We start from the raw sequence: 24,244 nt of genomic DNA, 5'->3' as shown, positions 1-24,244 counted from the left end.
TACATTGCACGTGAACATACACACTTTATCCCCTTAGATGAATCCTACTAGTGCTGAAGAACTTTGACAAAATCTCCTGAAATCTTTCAAAAGCTGTAACTCATGATAGAACTATCTGGACTGAGTCATGGCAGCTAAATTAATACAGTGCCGTCAGTACAGCTTAAATCTTTAATGTTAACATTTAAACATTCCTTCTGCCAGCTCCACGTTTAAAGGACTGTCACTTTTTTTTAAATTAAATTGTCTTCCTCGGTTTGATGCAAGTTCTATTTTCCATTTCACTTTTGGTTATTTCCATAGAGACGACTCAACTGAAAATTGGACTATGTTGTCAATTTTGACACATCCCACCTACCTGACATTTCTCTGTCCTTTATCTATCACATCGAATAAATTCAAAGAAATGGAATCAGGAAGAAGATACAGTAGGTGTGAGATAGTTTGCACCAGGGGAAGGTAGCTATTAGGGATCGACAGATATAATTTTTCCAGGGCTGATACCGATATTCGAGCCACATTTCAGGTGCCAATTTTCTGTACATTTAAAGTTGTGAAAAATCAATTTTTAACTATACTAGGGCATGCAGACCCTGGTCACCACACAGGCATGCTTGGACCAGTAGCCCCTGGGGACCTCACAGGCAGGGCCGGATTCGCCACAAAGCCACCGAGGGCCGGCCTCGGGGCGGCAGGGAGCAGAGGGGCGGCAATGGTGTGGAATCTTCCGACACCCAGGACATGAAGTTCTGGGCGCCGGGTGGTAAGTTGTTTTCTACATTTAGCCCTGCTTTGGGCAAGCAGGACTAAATGTAGTGTGAGGAAGTCACTTGTTTCTTTACAAGTGATCTCAGCGGTGTCGCCAAGATCACTTGTAATAGGTCCAGTGGCGTCACAAGCGGGGTGTGGCCCGTATCCAGGTGACACCATTGGAGGGGTGACACCAAAATTACTGACAGTCATTTTGTCTGTCATAACCACGTGTGCACGCGCGTGGTTATGTCAAGTGCATGCGCGATGATGTCACGGCGGGGTGTCACCCGGTCTCCACTCCTCGGGACACTCCTGAGTAAGACTGCAGACGATCTGTCCCTGCTCACAGGCATGCTGGGACTTGTGTTCCTCGGGAGACCACAAGTATACTGGGGCAGGTCCTACTCCCTGCATACTTGTGGTTTTCAGAGGACCACGAGTCCCAGCATGTCTGTGAGGTTACCTGGGGACTTCTAGTCCCAGTGTGCCTGTAAGATCACAAGGGACTACAAGTTCAAGCATGTATGTGTGTGGTCACCCTTGGACTGCAGGTCCTAGTATACTTGTGGTCTCTGGAGGTACACAAGTCCATGCATGCCTGTGAGGTCACCAAGGAGGACTACTAGGCTAGTGTAGAAGGGATTAGGGAATAACAATTCTCTTATCTTTAATAAAACTTGCCGTGTACTTTTTTTACTTTCATTTGCAGAGTCCAAATATTACATATACATTTTGATTCTTAATTATTTAGCTTGTTCAGCTTCACCTTGTGTCTGGCTGACTGGCTGTGCTCTGTCTGTCTCTGCCTCTGTCTCCTTCTCCTCCATGCCTGCAAGAATTATGTGACAGGCGAGGAGATCACTCTGCAGAGGTGGCAGCGCACAGGACACAGGCTGGGGACCAGCTGCTAACGGACACTGGCCGCTCTCCCTTGAATATTGGCAATATGGGTCAGATGAATACCGATGCTGATTGTTGTACTCATTGAGGGGAATTCATCAAAACTGGAGCAGACAAAAATTGGAGCAGCTGTGCATGGCGACCAATCAGCTTCTTTCTTCAGTTTGTTCAGTTAAGATTTGAAAATGAAAAGGAGAAGCTGATTGGTTGCAATGCACAGCTGCTCCAGATTTTGATTGCTCCAGTTTTGATAAACTCCCCTCCATGTGATTATCGGCCATAATAATCGGTTGATCCCTAGTAGCTATATTGGGAGGGAAGAGGGACAATGGAAGGGTAATTGATGAAGAAAGCAGTAGGGTTGTCCTGTAATAAACAGTGTAGGCCAGATGGCCAACCAAGAGTCAGGTCAACTACGTAAATGGATGAATGTAACTCTAAAAAATAGCAGCTTTCAGTCAAAGTCTATCAGAAAACTTTATATTTCCAATTTATATTTCCAATCATCCTTCCAAGAATGACAGGTAGAAACACAGCTCCACACAACCTCCAGTGTCATCAGAGTGCCAGGATCCACTTCACCCAAAAGTGACAGTGGAACATACATGGTACTTTTGTCCTTTACTCAGGATGGGTTCTACCATAGGGACCTCATCCCAACTAAAGGATCAAAGTATAGAATTCCAGGACTAACCATTCTGAAAGTTAATAGTGGTGCACACTCTTTAGTTTTGTCCTTGCCCCTCCAAAAGGGACCTACTTGGTGGGACCCCTTTCCGGTTTGATGGACAGAACTGTAGAGCATCAGGACCAATCATACCCAAAAGTGAAAGTGTTACACACACTGTGTATCGGTCCTTTATTTAGTATGGGTGCATTTACGGGGACATCTTCCTGATTGAAAAATTGAGTATTGAGTGCCAGGACTGACCGTACCCACGCTGTATGTATGGTCCTTTACTTACTTGCAGAGATCTTATTCTTGATTGAAGAACCACAGTATAGAGCAAGTGTAGGCAAACTCCAGCCATCCAGCTGTAGTTTATCTATACTTCCCATCATGCATCTGCCTCTGGGAGTCATGCCTGTGGCGGTCAGAGTCTTGCAATGCCTAATAGGATTTGAAATTGCACCACAGCTGGAAGTCCCGGGTTTGCCTATGCCCAGCATCTAGACCAACCTCTCCAGTAGGTGACAGGAGTGTACATGCTGTACTTTGATGTTTCATTCAGAACGGGGACCACTCACAGTGAGCTTATTACAAGTAGAAAAACCTCCCTGTGTGCTAATGAATTCCTTCAACCTCTCGAGGGTCAAGGAACAATGTGATTATAGCATTATTGTACCATTTGTGACCACCCTGACTTGACTAAAAGGTTGCACGTCCTTCTTAACTAATTAGGTTCTCGTCTTAGTCGTGTCAGATTTGTCAATTCAGAGAACCGAGGCCAATTAGTTACGTATGCTGCACATTATTTTTTAACACAAAAGAAACTATGTTTAATTAATTAGACTGAATTTACTCTGCCATCCCGACACTGTTAGAATGAATGTTTATAATTGTAGTATTCCCCTTCTTTTTTTATGTCATAAAAGTCTAAGGGGGTTATTCACAAAGGAGCTGAAGGATCCAGCCGTAGCTTCGACTGATCCTTTGGCTCTCTGCGGCCGCCGGAGCCATTCGGTTCAGTCGAATTTCAAGGGCTGCTGTATAGGCTATTCACAATAGCTTGTACAGCAGCCGAGCCGAAGGCGTTTGCTTCAGCTTGACTGAGCCGAAGTGTCAGCCGAAGCGGGGCTGGCTCTCACGGCTGGCTCCACCCAGTTGTACTGAAAGATCAGTGTCCCCAAATGACCTGGGGACGCTGAACTGTCATTAAACAATAACAACTGACATCATGGGTGCCTCCGCCCAGTTGTTATTCATTGGCCGGGAGCTGCTGGAAGACTCTAGCAGGTGCCAGCCAATAGGAAACAGTTGGGCAGAGCTTTCTGTCACTGCTAGCTCCGCCCAATTGTTTTTTGTATGTTTTTTGTATTTTTTTTAGAAATCTTTATTTATGTTGAAATTTTACTATTTATTTAATTTTTTTTAATTTTGTCAATCTTTTTTTCCCCCGACTATTTTCATTGATTTACTATTCTGCTCAGTACCACGAAAGTACTGAGCAGAATAGCCGAGATGAATGTCGCTCGGCGGCATTCGGCTATTCACTCACTGCCGTTCGGCCTCTATGTGAATAGGGGCGAACGGCAGCGAGTGAGCTGCCGGAGCTTCGCCTCAGCTGATCCTAGATGTTGGATCGGCTGAGTTGAAGTCCTTCTGCACTTCGGCTCAGCTGAACATGTTTGGCTGACAGGAGGGCAGCCGAAGGCAGCCGATGTACGGAATGAATAGCTGAGCGAACATTGTTCGTCTTACTTCACTTCGGCCGGGTTATTCACTCAGCTGCCTTGGGCAGCTGAGTGAATAACCATCTAAATCTAATCTGATTAAAAAAAACGGGTAAAGGTTTAAAATGCTACGCTGCTGAAATCTTTACATGCAACTGGTTACTAAAGCACTCCATCCAACATGGATCTGTCCATTTTAGGTGGGAGGGTGCAGGATTTAATCTTCTCCCAAGTCATACCTGCTCTCTAAGACCCCAGTAGGGGGATCCATCATCCTGTCAAGGCTGTGCTATGTTAAGAGCTTCATCTGAGCCACTTGAGTCACTTTTCCATATAGTGCTATACAGGGCTGTCCCTACACTATTTGACACTTGCAACAAGGAGAGCAAGATTGGGAGTGGGGTTAAGATGATAATGCCAGTGTATGGTCCTTCTGGGGCGGTCCTATCAGCAAATGGTCGTTCCGGGGCTGGAAGTCTTATCAGCGAATGGTCGTTTCATGGGTTTGGGGGAGTTAGCTGTCAGCGGCTCTGTGAGGCGTCCTGCCCAGCTCACTGACATCACTGGTTGCCAAAAGATCAGCAGGATGCCAGCCAGAGCGTCCTGCGCAACTCCCGGCAATCAGTGAGATCTGGCTTCCTCATTACAGGGATGGCTTTGGTTCTAAAACAAAAGCCTGAAGGGTATATGATACAGGATTGCTGGATTTCATAGGAATCTATAGTTACTTAGTTAAATGGTTGGTAAGGTTGAATAAATACACAGGTCCATCCAGTTCAACTATGGAGACAAGTAATCTGCTATGGGGCAAAATCTCCCTTTTCTGTATTCCCCCCCCAAAAGGGAAATACATTTTGACACTTTTTAACACATTGACATTTTTATAACACATCTACCCCCTTTGCTTTAAAAGGAGGACATGACGTCCAGCACCATTCTATGTGGTCTAGTTATATAAAATTTGCGGGGCCATTCACCCTGTGAATATCTTCTAACATCAATTCTGTGTGGATTTGTGCCAAAATTAATGTTTTTTCATTTTTATTACAGGCAATGTATTATCAGATTTTTTATGTAATACCACATGATGGCCATTAGATTGCACCGATGAGCAAAGAAGATAAATACCTTTTTTTCTATGCTCCTTAGCACTTCTTAGTGGCCATAATGTGGTATTACATAGAAAAAAAAAACATTTGAAAATGGTGCCTAGTAAAACCACCCAAAAAACAAAAGAACATTCCTTTTGATATTTATCCACACAGAACAAACATTTACAGATGTTCTCAGTGCAAAGGGCCCTGCAGACAGATTATAAATGGATCCCTAAGTGTGTGCAGCCCATCCATTACCTTTTATATACGGCATTTGTGTGGATTGCTTACAGAAGAACTCCAAGCAGAAATAATCTTAACCTCTGCAGTGGGGCTACCCCCTCACTGCAAGGGTTAAGTTCTTGTTTTGGTCTGGTGATGAAAATAACAAAGATATACCCACTTGAACCTGAGAACCGTCCGGCTGCTAGACCAGCGATGTAATGTCCCCCGGTGTCCTTACGTATAATACACTGTGTTGCATGTGAGACTACTCACAGGACCTTAGACCACCAAAGCGGAGGGGGAGAGAGGCTGTAGCGACCGGTCTAGCAGTCAGCCATCTCCAAGGCTCAGGTGAGTATATAAGTGTAACACCACTCAAATGGTTTCCCTCACTGATGACTCATCCAAATTAAAAGTGAGCAGTGGTCAGAGAAGTAACTGTATAGAGGAAATACTACAGGGAAAAAAATGTATTCTTACCCTTTAGGGTAAAACAGGCATATAGCATGGAGGACATGGAAGAAACAGGGACTGTTTGCAACCTGTGGCCATTAAGACTGCTTAAAGCAGCCCTTATTTTTCAACAGAGACTTTTATATGGGTCAAGGCTAAAAAAAAACCTCTTCCACACTATGAGAAAATGCAGTAAGACCATAGGAGGGCACATACATTACGGAAAAAGGAATCACAACTTTCTCCCCTTTAAAAGCCCCCAATGAACAGTTGCCAGTAATGAAGCTGGGAAACCAGAGGAAAGGCAGCCGATTGTCACATAAACCTCCAGTAACATACCAATGAGGCCGCCTGCCTGCGTGCCTGCCACCCAGAGCACAGCTCTCTGTATTCACAGCTCGTCCCCGTCCTATGTGGGTCAGCCACTAATTACAGCGTTGGAGGATTCCAGAAAGTACGTTACGCATTGTCCCAGGACTGCCTCCCCGGGCCAATCACACATATATAAACAGTGATTTGCTTCCAGTCTGTAAACTTTCTTCCTCTTCGTAATAATGACAGTTTAATTAATAATGGATAAAAAGGAGTAAAATGAAAGTAATTAAACACCGGCAGAGACGGCGAAGCATTTAGATGATTATTTATACAAGGATGAAACAGATATGTGGGACATCGCATCTAACAGTTTGGCCAATAAAGATACGCCTGGTGAATTCACGAGGCTTTAGTCTTTTTTTATTGGCGTGATTCTAAAAATGTCTTCTTTGCCCCTCTAAGATCCTCTTCTCCCACACTCCCCCTCTGTGAACTCTCTGTGCATGGCTGGGATCCATTGTTGCTGCTAATTGAGTCACCGATGTTCTCCCCACTGCCTTATGTGATATCCTTAAAGGCTATGTACACCCTACAAGCAGCATCTCATGTTTAGTCCCTTTTATCTGTTAAGTTTTCTGTTGAAAGTATTTTGTTATATCTTTTCATAAGTGCAACAAAAGAACTGCCAAAAATCTTGTCAGCTGTTAAAGGAGAAGTATTGGGAGAGTAAAATATACTCTTCCCAATACTTAGAGCCGACATGTCACACTGCAGGTGTCACATGCCGGCTCTATAGATCAAGAACTGAGCAATCAGTGGTTCGTGATCGCTCAGCCCATGGCCTTCTTGTCACGGTTCCCTGTGCCATGATCCGCTGCCGGGTTTTGCCTCCTGCCCCAAGTGCTCGGCTTCCTGCCAATCAGATCTGAACCTCTGTGTTAAAGGCAGGTTCACACCATTTTCTGGACCAGATCTGATCCGGAAAATGGTGTGAACATGCCCGCAGTTCCATAGCATTCCAGACCAGACAAAATGAGACCAGCAGTATTTTTCTGGTCTGGTCTGGGACGGACTGCACTGGTGTAAGCAAAGGCCAGGAATAGCAAAGGGATACATTGAGATGCATTTTGGGTCCGGAAAAAATCTGGTGTGGTCTGGAAATGATCTGGATGTGGTGTGAATGGGCCCTTAATCTTCTGCTCGCTCGGATCTCAGGTTTCGACCAACGTGTCGTTTCACTTAGCCAGACACTGTGTGCTATTGTTGCCTTGGATTCCTCCGGATTACTATTTACCTGCTTTGTTTCTTGTGTCTCCTGTCATTGTGCTCCCTGTGAGTTCGTTTTCCTCCTGTGTGGCTGATTGTCCCTGCAGCCTCGCTCTTCTGTCTCCGGATATCCGTGTTATGCTGTCTTTCTGTTGTCTCTTTGTGTTCCCTTCCCATTGTTGTTTGGACTCCTGCTCCCGTGTCACTCTGTATCCTGTACTGCGGTATGTGTACAGGCCTTGCCCTGTCTGCATTTGTGTCCTGAGCCTCGGTGCTGCATCCAGTTCCGTGAGTCGGTGCGGGTGCACTAGAGGGCCGCAATCTGGAAGGTGTCCAGCAGCCAATCATCCTCACCATTAGAGGCTCTGTAGGAGACCTGTCCCTTCTTAGATCCTGTGCCTATAGTGCATCCCTGAAAACACACAGACTCTTAGTCCTCAAGCTTTCTGTGACCAGCATTCCAGACATCACCTCAGCCAGCGACCCTAATTTGCTTTGCAAGACTCGGAGCTCACGCACCACAGTGCCCCAGACCCCAGATCATGACACTTCTCCATGCAGAGATTAGGGATTGTCAGTCACCGCTCCCTACAGGGATTTCCCCTTCCTCTCTCTCTGTTCCTCCCGCGCTCATTGGAGGGACAGACCGGGGAGTGGGCGGGAACAGCTGGCTCAGGCTCTAGAGAGGCAAAGCCAGCTGTCAGTAAGGCAGCAGTGTGAATCCCGACAATATTGTTGCGATCTTTCCTGGCTGCAGCGCGCCTCTGAGCTGTCAGAAAAATTGCAAGGTAGATACTGACTTTGGGTCACAGGAGTACATTTGTAAATGTACTCCTAGGACCCATAAGAGGACTAAACCCCAAAAAAGGGTTGGCTGTAATTCTCTTTTAAAGGAGAACTATGGGGTTGAGGCTTTTCCCCATAGTTCTCCTTAGGGTAACGGGAGGACACAAACTAGCGTCCTCCCGTCACCCCAGGCTGTAGCTCACGGTATACTGAGACGCCGCAGCTGAAGCGGATCCCGACAATCGTGCCGGGATCCGCCCAGCTGCGTGACTGACAGCTGGCTCTGCCTATCTAGAGGCAGAGCCAGCTGTACCGGCCCCTTCCCCCGTCCGTTCCGCCAGTCAGCACTGGAGGATCGGAGCGGGGAGGGGGTAATCCAGCCGCTCCCCTGTCAGGGCAGAGAGCAGTGACAGGATCGAGAGGTGAGCAAACGCCGGTATGTGTTCGCTCACCTCCCGATCTACTGAGCCGACCTGTGACAGTCTCATTGTCACAGGTCGGCTAGAACTATGAGGATGAGTGAAAAGCACTCACCTCATAGTTCTCCTTTAACTTCATGTGCTGCACAGTTATTAGCTACATTGTTTCTAGCTATGTCTGTTGACTGAAAAACACCTTCACCTTGTTATGGAGATGAGGAGAAGGGGGGTCTTCAGTAGTGATACAGTACAATGAGTGAGCACCCTAGGAAAATAAGTGTGTTACTGGCAGGATCACCAAGTGAAAATCAAGGAAACAGAGACTGAAAACAAAACATTTGCAGCTACCACATCTAAGGATAGGCAAGCAGCAATATATTACATTTTTGTTCTCTGGTGCAGATATGCTTGATGGGAGTGGCTTACTGGTTAGGACTTCTGCCTTGCAGGACTGGGGGTCCCTGATTTGAATCCCGCTCAGGATATTATCTGAAGGAGTTTGCATGTTCTCCCATTTCCTCCAAAGACATGCTGGATGGTTAATTGTCCCTGTGTGTATGCATGTGTGATAGGGACCTCAGATTGTAAGCTCCTTGAGGGTAGGGACTGATGTGAATGTGTTCTATGTAACGCGCTGTGTAAATTGTCTGAGCTATATAAATACCTGTAATAGATTGAAGTAAATGGGAGCATCCCATTGGTCTGATTGCATTTGAGGGAATTATGATTTTGTTGCCATAAATTACCAGCTTAGAACATTCCTATTTAAAGTGTATGTCCAGCATTACCCAAATGTACCCCCTAATCCCCCTTCTCCCCTTCTAGATCATGTCCCAGCATAATTTTTTTGTTATTATTCCTTGTGACATCATCCCTAGGCTTGTAAAATGATTGCAAGGGGAACTACTGGTAGCGCAGATACTATTGATGACATTGTAAACATGCCCCAGAACTAAAGATTCTTAAGAGCCTCTTGTATACTATGAGAAAATGCAGTTAGATTCTCAAAATGTTTATTAAATTAAAAAAAGCAAACAAAGATCCATAAATACAATGCAGACATTGCATATCCCACTCTACATAGCTGTCATTTTCAGGCCTAAAATGTGGAATATAACATGGGTGCAAAAATTGAAAAAAGGGCCTCAGTCATGAAGGGGTTAAGATCTAATTTTCAACATCCATATAAGTCAAATTCACAAGAAAATGCAGGTAAACCACAGGAGGGCATAGACTTTAATTGCTAATTCTTGAACAGCAATTCCAGAAAATTAAAGCCTCCCCTCTTGCAAGGTACCCTGTGCCAGTGCTAGGGGGCAGAGGCCTTTTCCCCATGCCTGATCACCCACAAAAAGGATGCTGAGGTTTGTGCGGGGCTTATAGGATTCTGGAAACCTTCTCTATAATTAAGGCCCCCAAGGCCCTCCCAGGGGAATGAGTACAAGGGTGCATTAGTGCCCCTATTACTCATTCCCCAAAAGTGAAATGTAAAGAAACACAAAACACCTTTACAAAAGTGCTTTAAAAACAATACAAAAAACACAATACACAAAAATGTAAAGATGCAAATCCATCGTCAATTAAAGCGTTCAGCAGTGAAGATCTGTATCAGTCATGACGACCCGTCAACCTATGATCTTAACTCCCCATACTCACGTTGATAGATTACAGATCCCCAATGCTGCAGTGATGTGAACACAGGGCTGGGGATCCTGGATGACATCACTGACCACCACAAAGGTGGGAAAGCTACAGTATAAGGATAACTGGCATCTATATCAACATCTACAGGGTTATTAACTACAGCAACGGGGGGGAACCTCCGGCCCCCCAGCTGTGGTGAAACTACAAATCCCATGATGCATCTGGTCTGAGAGTCATGTCTGTGAGAACCTTGCAATGCCTCATGGGATTTGTAGTTTCACCAAAGCTGGGGGGCCAGAGGTTTGCCACCCCCGTACTAAAGGGTGAAGAGTTTGGAGAAGGCAGGAGAAGTGACCAATCTAGGACATCGCTGAACTAGAAAGTGAGCTGAATTGGGAGAATTTTTCCAGTTCAGCTATGTTGTCCTAGATTGGTCACTTCTCCTGCCTTCTCCAAACTCTTCACCCTTATGTGATTAACCCTGTTAGTAAATTTGGGCTTTTTGTATGGTGAAGGTGCTAGCTAGTTCACAGGCTGGATCTGAGCTTGTAGGATTGCATTTGTTTGCTCTGTAGCTTCCCAACCAAGGGAAACTTAACGGCACTATCATTCTCTTGTTTTACAAATTTGGAAACATTCAATTGTTTCATCTCTAAGATTCAACTTCAAAAGGAAATGATTCTAACTTGCCAAAAATCATGCAGAATAACAGCTGTCATAATATTGCCTCACAATAGTCAGAAACTTGTAGTATGAAAGATGAATCTTTTTAGGCACGCGCATGTGTCTCTCCAACTGATCTCCATCATATACGCTGAATTATTTTAAGGTTTTGTAAGAGATCAAAGCTGTCCAAAAACGTAATATTTGTAAAAACTTAAAGTGACACTACACTCAGTTAAATCTTAAAAATGCATTCAAGTACCTTAACGGAGAACTATGAGGTGAGTGATTTACACTCATCCACATAGTTAGAGCCGACGTGTGACATTGAAACTGCCACATGTCAACTCTATAGATCAGGAAGTGAGCGAGCACATACCGTCGCTCGCTCACTTCCCGATCATCTCCCTGCAGAGAGCAGTGACTGTCTGTCAGTAACCACTCCAAGCAGGGATTCCCCTCCTCTCTCCAGCGCTGACTGAAGGAATGGACAGGGAGGGGGAGGGCACAACTAGGCAGAGCCCGCTGTCAATCAGGCAGCTGGTTGGATCTCGACAGTATTGTCAGGATCCGTCCCAGCTGCGGCACTCTCAGCATATAGCGGGCAATAGCTCACTATATACTCAGCTTTTGGTCTCGGGAGGGCGTTAGTATATGTCTTCCCGTGACCCTAAAGAGAACTATGGGAAAAAAGTTTACCCCATAGTTCTCTTTTGATTATTAACAAAAATGTATCTTATTTGTGTATCACTGGGCTGTAGATCTTCAAATCATCTCTTAATTGGTGCTGACACTGTCCTTCCTTCTGGAGGGTGACTACTTTTATTCCACATGGTCCCTGTGTGTGTTGTGAAGTAAACACCGCTCCAGGCTCACTCCCGTGATGGACTACAATCTCAATACAAATCAGTAAACAAAACATCAGATTGTCGTCCATCACAGAGTGAGCTTGGAGCGGTGGCTACTTTACAACACACACAGGGACCATGGGGAACAAAAGTAGCCACGGTGTCAGCACCAATTCAGAGATGATGTGAAGATCTACAACCCAGTGATACACAAATAAGATACATTTTTGTTAATAGTTAAGGTACTATAATGTATTTTTAAGATTAAAGTTCTGAGTTTATTGTCACTTTAAGCCTCACCTGCTCCTACAATAAACCCTACCCTTTCATTCAACTGTTAAATGCCAGAACCTCTACAGTCTGCTGAAGATCTGACATTTCAAAGTTTGGCTAAGGACCAGTGCAGACCTAGGCAATCTGGGACATGCATCCCCAGACCCCGTGATCATGTGCAGTTGCACACAATGTTTAAGTGTAAAGTGTTGTCACAGCGCTAAAGGTTTGAGATAAATATAAAAATATGTAAATATATATGAATCAAAACATGGGTGACAACCCTGTGAATAAATATTCAAAGAAACCTACCAATATGAATATAAAGTACCAAAAAACAGGTGTCCATATAGGACTAAAAAAGTGCTGATGTGCAAACAATCAGAAGGAAAGCTACATTCCTCAATAAGTGAATAAACCGCTTGGGGGGCTTCAGATCGGGTGAGGAAGAATTGTGGAACTCTCACCAGAACGATCTTTTTTCATATTTATTTATATATTTTATTTTTGTTCGTATATATATATTTTTTGGTGCATTTTTTGTTAGTTCACATCACGGACTGAAATCTTTGGAAGGACTTGTGTTTTTTCATTCTTTACATTTTTTTCATTTTTTCTCCTTTTTTATTTTTCATTTGCAATACAATTTTGATTGGTGCATTTGCTTCACTGTTTTCACTGCTATTTTGCACTTCTTCACATATTTATGAAATATTTTTATTGAATGGTTATATAATATTTATAGTTCACTTTGATATACTTAGTTTTATGGTTTTTACATTGTGATATCCAGTTACATTTATTCACTTATCTTATTGAGGAATGTAGCTTTCCTTCTGATTGTTTGCACATCAGCACTTTTTTAGTCCTATATGGACACCTGTTTTTTGGTACTTTATATTCATATTGGTAGGTTTCTTTGAATATTTATTCACAGGGTTGTCACCCATGTTTTGATTCATATATATTTACATATTTTTATATTTATCTCAAACCTTTAGCGCTGTGACAACACTTTACACTTTCACATTTAACACTTCTCATAGCAGCTTTAGGATCACTATTTGATTTTTAGTTTACTTTCCAAAAGCGCAGATTTTTTGTTGCAATCTGCACACAATGTTTGTCGCGTGGCCCCATTGATTTCAATAGGTTTAGAGCCGTGCGGCAATCGCAGAAAAAGGTACATGTACCTTTTTTTGCGATACACGGCTGTTTTAGCCGCGATCGCGTTCGATTGCACAGGCAGAATCGCGGCGGGAAAACGCGCTATCCGCAAGATGCGACTAAGGTGCCATTAGAAAATAATGGCACCCCCAGCGTGATTGGCGGTGGTGGTGGGCGACTCAGTGACCGCACGGCAATCCGCATGGTATCGTGCACGATTTCCGGATGCGCACGGATCTCGCAGGTGTGAACCTGGCCTTAAAGTACTGTGCCCATGCAGTAATGGTGGCCACACCAGCAGCACATACCTACCTTCCCAGCATTTCCCCACTTCTCTATTCATCCACAGCAAAGAGAGTAAGGCCTGTATCTTCTCCAGATCACAGAGATGAGGACTCCTGGCTGCCTGAGTGCCCAAGCACAAGTGCTGTCATATGGGAGGAAGAGGAATGATTGCCATGCTTCTCTTCAATCCCAGTGGCCAAAAAGAGCAGCAGGAGAGCGAAGGAAAGTTAGGTATATGGAGATGGTGGGGGACATGAAATGATGGAAAATCTCTCCAATAGAAACACAGCAATCAACACATGTTTTAGTAGTGTGAAGGGTCTCTGAAATGTTTGTTTTATATTACCACCCACCAGTTACGATAAACTCCATTCGCCTGATTTTTTTTATCCTGGTGTCACAAGGAGAGACAGTGAGGGAAAATGCCCCTAATCCAGTCCAGCAAAGAAAACCTGACAGACATACTGTAGAACCCTTTATCCCCTCTATTAAAATTTAAAAATAAAAAGAGATTGTGCAAGAGTTAAGTTTTAAGATCAGAAACAATGAGTTTCTCAATATCACTCAGTGGTTACCAAAAATGTCTTTATTTTCTAAAGATTTGGATAGAGTGTGGAAGTCACTGTCCCCAGGATGGGATGTAATGGGGGATCTCTCCAGTGGGTGTCACAAGCAGGAATAAAACCAGTTTTTCTTTCTATAGAGGATGGAACAATTAGACCAGAGATGGGCAACTCCGGCCCTCCAGCTGTTGTGGAAGTACAAGTCCCATGAGGCATTGCAAGACTGACAGCTACAGGCATGATTACTAGAGGCAGAGGCATGTTGGTATTTATAGTTAAATTACAGCTGGGGGGCCAGAGTTGCCCACCCCCGAGTTATACTCTGTGCCAGGATATTAGTTCTCTGTGTTTGGGTCCACTGGGTATAACTTCCCCCCATGTCCTGTTCTGATGGCAGGATGACAATATTCCCTACAAAGGCAGAAACGGCAATATACAAAAGAGGAACGCTTCCAATCTTTTCTTACTCCAAAACTAAAAAGAAAGGTTTTGCCTGAATTTCCACTATAGGTAGGACCATGAGAGAAAAGATACTTCAAAAAATCAGTTATAGGCAGATGTAAATATTTTAGGGCAATTATAGATGTTATAAGTTACAAAGAAGTTTGCGTAGGCAGGTCAGATGGCTTTCTATATATATATTTGCGTTGCCTTAACACGATCGTTAAGATAACAGTAACAATGGGATATATACTCCAGTAAACAACGTGTGATGTGTACTCTGTATAGCTCAAGGCTGACGTATACAGGATCAAGGCCTGTGGTCTGTGATAAATCCCTAATCACCACCATGAGACAGAATATTGGATCAGGGAGACAAGGCATGTGGTTGGAGTATTGATCTGTTAATGGAGACAGAAGGCCTTGACTGGAGGGCAGCTGACAGCACTGCAAGCAGAGAAGTCCCAATACACGCTGCAAATCTAATAGCTAATTAATCTGTTTTACACTGAAGTAGCTGTAAAGTAAAGTGGATGTAATTGGCTGTAAATCATAGTGTATATAGAGGGAAAATGATAGGGATAATGATTCCCTACCGGGCTGACCTCAGGGAACTCTGGTTTTATCAATGACGAACAACAAAAACACAATTATTCTCATTTTGTTGGTCTTTAAAGAGGTTGTCTACGTCATACTGTGACATATCCAACCCCAGTTTTATTTTTGGATAGTTAAAAGTTACAGCAACCTGTAAAAGGGAAGGCATTACGCTTACCTTTCCAATGTTGAAAGGCCGCCACTTTTGAGCTACAGTATGCATTTCACACAACAGGACATACAAGCCAGGAGGTTGAAACCCATGTGTGGTGGGGCAGCAGGGATTGACCCACCCACTGCAGCAGCCAGGGAGCAGTGAAACAGGGGCATTTCAACACATTTAAAAAAAAAATGTTTGAAGCTCTGTGGTGCATGCATCATTTAAAAAACGCTGTAATCAAAAAAAGTCAACCGTGAAATCATAGCACACAAAAAAGTGCACAAGGGTGCTTGGTCCTCTTCCAAAAAAGGAATATGCCTTGACCCCCCCTTCTCCCAGTGCACAAGGCTCCTGACAGGGACAAAGCAGACAGACCCTGATCCTTCGAGACCAGCCAAAGCCAGTCCACCAAGTATTTGGTAGGGGCTTTTCTGAAGAGAGACCCCCGAGTAGGGGAAGGAAAAAGAACCGTTAAGGCTCCCCCCTCAACATCAGGCCAGGATTACCTGCACCCTCCATCATCTGTGGAGTGAAAAATAAGTAAAAATAAGTACACCGTGCAAAATGCACAATAAATAAATAAAAAGTGCCAAGTGAAGAACATGGCAGGCTTTGCGGCCGGTGTAACACATTTTTCAGACTAGCAATAAGGCCTGCCTAGGAGGCATGTTTAGGTGACATGACCTTGTGCCGCTGCCACACAGTAGGGTTCCCAATCCCACTGTGTTTTTTCAGCGCCCCTGGGATACCAACCCCAGGGGGCACATGACCGCGAGCTCCTGCTTTTCAACACATGGGCCGCTAGAGAGGTAAGTGTGTTGTCCCTTCTTTTACCTTATGTTTAGATATGACCCTGCTGTTGTCCTGTCACACGGACTGCTGATGGAGACCACAGTTGTTAAGCAGATACGGTTCTTTATTGTCACCAATTGGAAATTTGCTTTGAGAAATACCAAGCAGCCAACTCTGGAGAAGTGCCATTAAACATGGCAATTGTTTATGATACACATTGCTGTACTAAACTAAAGTTCATATAGTCAGGGTCTATATCTACTAAAAAAAGGATTTCATGATGGGTTGAATAAAGACACTGAGAAAGGTAACTGTAACTCTGTCCTTAATACTTACCTTCTGGCCATTAACCAATAATCAAGATCTTCAAGCCATGGGGCATCTTTTGGATTGAAGTAACTGGCCCTTCAGACTTTAATGGGGTCAACCACTCAACTTCAAACAATGCAAAGTGTGTAGCAACCGGTGTATGTCGGTGGTAGAAGAGTTTTCAGAGCTCTCGATATAGCGACTCTGGAGTAAGTTGGAAGTACTGGACATACCTTGACATTTCAAGTGAAAACTCCCAAGCTGCAAGAGAGGAGCAGTTTGTGTTTTGTCTAGTGTAGGCCAAGACGCAGAGAGGGGAATTCATCAAAACTGGAGCAGACAAAAACTGGAGCAGATGTGCATAGTAACCAATCAGCTTCACTATTCTGTTTGTTCAGTTAAGATTTGAAAATGAAAGAGAGATGCTGATTGGTTGCCATGCACAGCTGCTCCGGTTTTGATAAATTCCCCCCAGAATGCCTTAGGCCTGGTTCACACCTGCGCGTTTTACAGCGCGTTCCTACGCTCTGTAAAACGCTCAACATGTGAAAACCAATTATTGCCTATGGACATGGTTCCCACCTGGGCGTTTTAAAGCACGTAGGAACGCGCTGCAAAACGCCCTACGCCCAAAGAAGTACAGGAGCTTCTTTGGGGCGTATTTGCCGCGCGTATCCATTGGGATACAGCCAGGTAGCCCTCGGAAACGCACATATTCGACACGCCTAGGTGTGAACCCAGCCTTAGGGAGCACATAGCCAAGTAGTACATATTTACACTGTATTAACATCATAGACACAACAAATTACACTACCATTATGTAGTTGGGAACACTGTATAATTACAGCCCACACAATTATTCTATCACCAACATAAATACCGCATTATGATGACAGATGATAATCTGCCCCGCCTGGTGCACTCTGTTCATTTATTCTCTACCTGTGCTGAGCTGACTCTGCCTTATACTCCTTATATCGTTTTGATCTGTGATGGATTTTAGGCTTTGCAGGCTAAATGATTAAAACTGGAGAAAAGAAAATGTGCACACTTGGAGCTGTTGTCAAATAAGAATCTTTCACCTGTATTATTGTCGAATAGCATGCGCTAGTAACTATGTGTGTATCTAAAAGAAAAAAAATATAGCTGCTGCGTATACCCAAATACATAGGTTTACCTCTAATCATACATTAAAGACAGCACCCTAATAATAAACGTAATTAAGAAATAATCCAATTACTAGCGTTCAACACATTAGGTGCAATCAATAAACAGTATCAAAACATATATCATTCCACAGATATTTATATGATATCTTAGTTTTCTATATAGGTGTAGGAGACAGCCACCCGGCGGGATAAGGTATGCCGCCGGGTCCCCTCCTCTCTCTTGATACTGTCGGGTGTTCAGTCCATCTGGACTGGACTGGACTTGCTGTATTTTTGTTTAAGACACTTTGCTGGCCATTCGGCCAGCTTTCTCAGTACAGAATGACTTGTAAAACAATGATCTTGGAATAAATATGGTGAATATTGCTGCAATCACCATCATCCGTTTATCATAACCAGCATGGGGTCAGAGACCTCATGGAGGTAAGGTGTTGAGTGCATTTGCATGATTGGAGCTAGCAGGTGTTGTTATAAATTGAGTCATTCTGAATTAAGAAAGCTAGTCGGATGACCAGCAAAACATCTTAAAAAACTACAGCAAGTCAGGTTGCCTTGATTTTATTTTTTACAGATAATAATCATCCCAGATTATTATTATTCAGGATTTATATAACGCCAAAGTTTGCGCAGCGCTTTACAATATAAGGAAGACATTACAAACACAATACAATTCAAGACAAGATGGTAAGGAGGGCCCTGAATTGAGAATGTGATGGTTGAGTGGTTAGGTTGAGGTGGGATAGGCTTCCCTGAAGAGATGAGTCTTTAGGGATCGCCTTAAGGCAGTCAGAGTGGGAAACAGACGGACAGGTTTGGGTAAAGAGTTCCAGGGGATGGGAGAGACTCTAGTGAAGTCCTGGAGGCGAGCATGGGAGGAGTTGACGAGGGAGCTGGAAATCAGAAGGTCTTTTGAAGAGCGGAGGGGATGGTTAGGGTGATACATTGAGACAAGGTTTGAGATACAGCCGGGGGCAGAGTTGTGTATGGCTTTGTAAGTCATTGTTAATATTTTTAATGCTATCCTTTGGGCTATTGGAAGCCAGTAGAGGGATCGGCGGAGAGGGGTTGCAGACACTGAGCGGTTGGTTAGGTGAATGAGTCTAGCAGCAGCATTCATGATAGACTGAAGGGGGGAGGAGCCTGTGTAGAGGTTAGCCAATGAGATGATAAACACATTATGGTATGATTAGTTTTGTGGTCTTGTCTATAGGTTAATGTTGAACATAACACCAGTTTACTGTCTGAGAGGATTACTATCTGGTATATGAAATACCTGCTAAGGGGTATATCATCCGGGAGTCTGTCCCTAGCCTGGCCACAGGTTCACTTTAAATTTGGGAAAATCCTGCTACCTCGAAGCTGTTGTGGGTATGACTTTGTGAAGTCTTCGAAATGCTTTACTCGAGAATAATTTGTGTTTTATTTTTTGCTGCAGTTTAAAATGGCAAGTGGACAGTTATTGCAACACCACCGCGCCACAAATCACTTCTGATTCTGTCAAAGCTCCAGACACAGCAGCCGCCTATTCAACAAAATGTCATCTTAGCTTTGAAATATACGGTGGAGGAAAACGAGGAGGGAGAGGGGACTGTCCTTTTATTGTGCGGTATTATGAAAGAGCTCAATCAACACAAAGCATCATGAAAGCCAGATAGATGTGATCATTCTCGTCATTATCTCATCGGTTATCAGCACATTAACCAATAAGGACAATTACAGTGTGCAGGTTGTCAGCATTACATTCTTTAAAAGAGATAACTGGCCCAACAGCAGCTAGTAATGGAAAACCAGGGCCAGATTTCAAACTCAATATTACTAAAATGCAAGTCAACCAATACAAAGAAACATCTTTAAAAGTAATTAAGCATACGATGCGTTCAATGCGCACATGCATTGGGTTATAATTTGAAGGAGTTCCAAGGTCAGCATCCACTTTCTGTACTGAGATGCTGGTCCAGAGATGACACAGTCATGTAAATGCTGGTGCCCGTGCAGTTCCTGCCTTCGTTCACAAATGTCTAACACAGACATGTCTAACCCGGCTGGCTGCTTCCTCTCACAAAATTGCAACATTGTAGTTTGACCATTGGGGAAGAGTAGACTGATGAAATGCTTCCACCTGCCTACTGCAGGCAGATGATGTCCTCTCAGCCTAAGGTCTCGTTCACACCTAGGCGTATTGCATATGCGCGTCTGTCGCACGTTTTTTACCGCGATTCATGGTAAAAAAGTTGCGCGACAAACGCGTGTTTCCGAAGGCTACTTGGCTGTATCCCAATGGAAACGCGCAACAAAACGCCCCAAAGTAGTATATGTACCTTTTCAGGCGTGGGCCGTTTTGTAGCGCGTTAGGGACGGGCGGAAATACGCCAAGGTGGGAACGAGACCATTGAATACAATGGGATTTATATTTTTGAGCGTTTTGTAGAGCGTTCGTCGAGCGTAGAACACGCTACAAAACGTTCAGGTGTGAACGAGGGCTAAGTAGTCACTTCACTGGAGTTCAAGGCTGCATTCGAATGGTGGAGGTTTTATTTTGCATACTGGGACATGCCAAGAATATATTATTTTGGAATTTACAACTTTAGGTTTTAGGGTTTAGAGTCCTGGTGCCCAAACTGTGACCCAAGGGCCATATGCAGCCAGTAATTGTTGTGTGGCCTTCAGATTTCAGCAGGCAGTTTGGCAGTATTGATTTGTGAAGGGACTGAAATGACAGCAATGGGGGTCCTTGGTTCAAATTCTGCCCAGGACAATCTCTGCAAGGAGTTTGCATGTTCTCCCTGTGCTTGCATAGTGTTTCCTCCAGGTACTCCAGTTTCCTCCCACACTCAGTAGACATGCTGAAAGGTTAAGTGGTTCCTGTCTAAACTGGCCCTGTATGTCTGCATGTGGGTTAGGGACCTCAGATTGTAAGCTCCTTGAGGGCAGGGACTGATGTAAAGTGCTGTATAAATTGTGGGTGCTATATAAATACATATAATAATTAAAAAAAAAACAGTCAAGCAGCAAGTCTCCAGTCTCCAACCACACCTATAGCATGATCACAGTTTCTGTGTATCTCCAGGGTCAGATTACCATAGGGGCTACTTGAGCGCCAGCTCCAGTCCCACCACTGAAAATAGGCCCAGCCGGCCCAGATTGCCTGGGTATGCCCAATGGCAATCCAGCCAGCCGGGCTGAACATGGTGGCTCTCTAATCAGGAGCCCCCGCTGGAGCCTTGCAGCCCCTCGCCCCTGCTGCCTCCATGCGACCGGCCAACAGCACCAGGCCCATGATGCTCTTAATCCGGCCCTGTGTATCTCCTGTGGTTTGTCCTCAGATAGTCTTCTGTAGAATCACATATAATGAATATTATGTGGTGATGTTAGGGGCCTCGGATGAGGCCACTTATACCTCGTAAGATGACAACTAGTGGTTTAGAGTAAAGTTAACCTGTACTGACAGTTTCCTGATCTGAATGCCTGATTGCCTGAAGCTCTTGTCATGTCTCCGGGCACCAGTGCTGAATAAATGAGCAGAATCTGAGTGTCACAAAAGTAGTGATTATTGGAGTAGTGTCATGTAGCTCTGTCACATTCATGAATAATGCCACAATTCCAGGAATACAGACAATTGTGATTCACAGACTGTATGATCTTCTGTAGACTGGACACATCTGCATGTATACAGTATGTTTAGATGAATCAAGAAAATTGCTATTCTTCAGATTTTCTCATACATTTTTCATCACGGGCACCATAGGAGCTCATCCAGTGTGATGTTATTTAGTGTGCCGGCACCGAGATAGAGCAAGCTATAGTTACAGGCACATAAATAACCTGCATCATGTATTCCAGAGTCATCAACAAATAATTATTTTCTCTTTTCCCCATTCAGGCATAGTATGTGAGATGAGAGCTAAAACACAAGGCATCTCCTATAATGCTATCTATGATGCCTATATAGATATACACTTCCTGGGTAAAAAAAAAAAAAAAATTACCACCTGGATTTAGCTAAAGAAGCAAGTAACAGCCTTCTATCGGATATGTGTTATGATCTGGGGTTGCTTCAGTTGGTCAGGTCTAGGTTCAGCAAAAATATGTCCCCAAAAAATGAGGTCAGCTGCCGACCTGAATATACTGAATGACCAGGTTATTCCATCAATAGATTTTTTTCTTCCCTGATGGCACATTGGGCATATTCCAAGATGACAATGCCAGGGTTCATCGGACTTGTGAAAGAGTGGTTCAGGGAGCACGAGACATCATTGTCACACATGGATTGGCCACCGCAGATTCCAGACCTTAACCTCATTGCGAATCTTTGGGATGTGCTGGAGAAGACTTTACACAGTGGTCCACCTCTCCCATCATCACTACAAGATCTTGGTGACAAATGAATGCAACTCTGGATGGAAATAAATGTGGCATTGCATAAGCTTATCAAAATGATGCCACGGTGAATGTGTGTCGTAATCAAAGCTAAAGGTGGCCTAATGCAATATTAGAGTGTGTGCCTATTTTTTTTTTTTGGCCAGGCAGTGTATATACACAGTATTTATATTTATAGCTATATGTCCAGTGGTGGGCAACAAACTCATATAAGAGAAAAAGCTGCCCGGGTTTGTTCAAAGCAAGTAGATAACAACGGATCTAGTGGAAGAGGCACTCAGAGGTCTTGTAACGAAGCAACATCAATACATTTATCGGTCAATGTTTCTTGAGAAAGACTCCGCTGACTCATCCCTGCTCCCCTGCCTGACTGGCCGCTGCGGGGGGGCCAGACCCCATAGTTCTCCTTTAACGATTTATCTCCACTGCTGCCCATTTCCTTTAGTAAATCAAGACCATAAACTTGCATTGTGAGAAGGAGCAGAAAAGTAAAACCACTGTATTGCTGTATCTACTGAACTGCAGAGCAGGAAGCAAAGCCTGCCGATGTAATGAGCAAATACAGCTGCCACCACATGCATATATCAATGTATAAACTGTATACAGAAACAGTTTTTATCGCATATAAGTTATACTTCAGGCAGATACAGTATAAAGACACTAAACCATGCAGCTTTGAGGTCATTAATACATCATTAACTGCTACAGGACTGCCGTACATATATATACGTCCTGGTCGTGCAGTAGGTATACCAAGATCTTGGTATCATTGTTTTTAGCAGGTGATTCTCATGTTATACATGTGATCTGAGCAGCTGTACAGCCGCCCAGATAATTTTTTCTAACCTGCGTAGGTGCCCTCCCCATTCCAGCTCCACACTGCCATGGTTTTCTGGGTCCCTAGCTCCCTGATTGCCGTGGTCCTGGCAACCACGGCAATCAGTGTCAGGATGGAGAGTGGGTGCAGACCAGGGAACATAAACTCCCTAATCTGCTCTGTGATCAGTGAGTCCGGAAATGCTATGGTCACAGAAGAAGCCCACTGAAGGGCTGGTTACACAGGGGATCAGGCACAATGCTGAGAGCAATATTCCAGGGCCATAATTCGCTGTTAACTCTAAGATGAGCAGTAAACGGTTTTAAAGTGTCGCCTATGGACAATTTTGAGTACCATAGTTTGTCACCATTGCATGAGGGTAAGCAATTTTAACTAGGGTTGCAACGAGTATTTGGGTGAGTACTCGTCCAAATGCTCCGATATTTACCTCCGATACTGGAACTTCCAGTCAGAGGCAGACCTCCTTCTGACTAGCAGTGCTGAGGGAGCATGGAGCGGGCTTCCTTTCAGATCAGGGCAAACACGTCATGACCCGCCTCCCGCCTTCGTGATTGGCCAGGAAGCCAGGCTGCTTAGCAACAAGTGAAGCCGGCATCCTAGTCAATCAGGAAGCCAGGAGGTGGGTCATGACGTGTGACCCAGCTTCCTGATTGGCTAGAAAGCTGGCTTCATTTGTTGCTAGGCATCCTGGCTTCCTAACCAATCATTAAGCCGGGCAGCACCTCATGACCCGCCACCCGGCTTCCTGATCAGCAAGCCAGGAAGCCACGGGAAGAGAAGCCAGTGTTCTTTTGATAGAAAGACTTCCTGATAATTGGGGGGCACACAGCACCGGTATCGGTGAGTACCAAAAAACAAATATCGGTACTCACTACCAAAAAAACGGTACCTGCGCATCCCTAGTTTTAAAGCTTGACATGTTTGGTATCTATTTACTCGATGTAACCCCATCCAGGGTGTGTGGTGTCACCCGGAGCGGCCACCTGGTGACACCCTGCCGTGACATAACCGCGCACATGCATGATGATGTCACACGCTGTAATCTGCCAGACAACGTTCTTGGTGATGAATGCCTGGCAGAGAGAGGAGGGGACGTTCACCATGACAGAGTGCCTGACTTTTCAGAGGGGGTGGCATCAAAATGATTGTCAGTCATTTTTGTGTCACCCCTCCAATGGTGTCATTCGGGTGCAGGCCACTGACCCAATCCTTTATATTTGCACTAAAATTATTTATTTTTTCTAAAAATATTAATTTGATAAAACATTTTCGAAAATAACGAGCAACATACAAAATGGCAGCTACCATTTTTTTATGCTACAGGGCCTCTGCTTTCAGAAAATATATACTTGTTTGGAGTTTAAAGTCATTTTCTATCCAAAAATCCAGATAGTAGTATTTGAGGCCAACAATTACAAAATTGCTCCGCTACTACGGTGAAGATGAACTCCAGGTAAAAATATTTATGTATACTTACATTGGTCCAGCTTGGCCCAGGGATATGCATTTTATA

The 24,244-nt window shown here is 44.1% G+C and overlaps 1 protein-coding gene across 1 annotated transcript in view; it reads right to left on the bottom strand.

Moving 5' to 3' along the window:
- ADRA1D (adrenoceptor alpha 1D) overlaps nt 1–24,244 on the bottom strand; it is a 127,006-nt gene that overhangs the window by 81,818 nt on the left and 20,944 nt on the right. The window lies entirely within an intron of this gene.

This window comes from Nanorana parkeri, unplaced genomic scaffold, assembly GCF_000935625.1.
Source record: "Nanorana parkeri isolate BGI_ZX_2015 unplaced genomic scaffold, ASM93562v1 scaffold1079, whole genome shotgun sequence".
Lineage (NCBI taxonomy): Eukaryota > Metazoa > Chordata > Amphibia > Anura > Dicroglossidae > Nanorana > Nanorana parkeri.
Note: the sequence above shows the minus strand (reverse complement) of the source record. Positions and strands in the feature narration are given on the sequence as shown.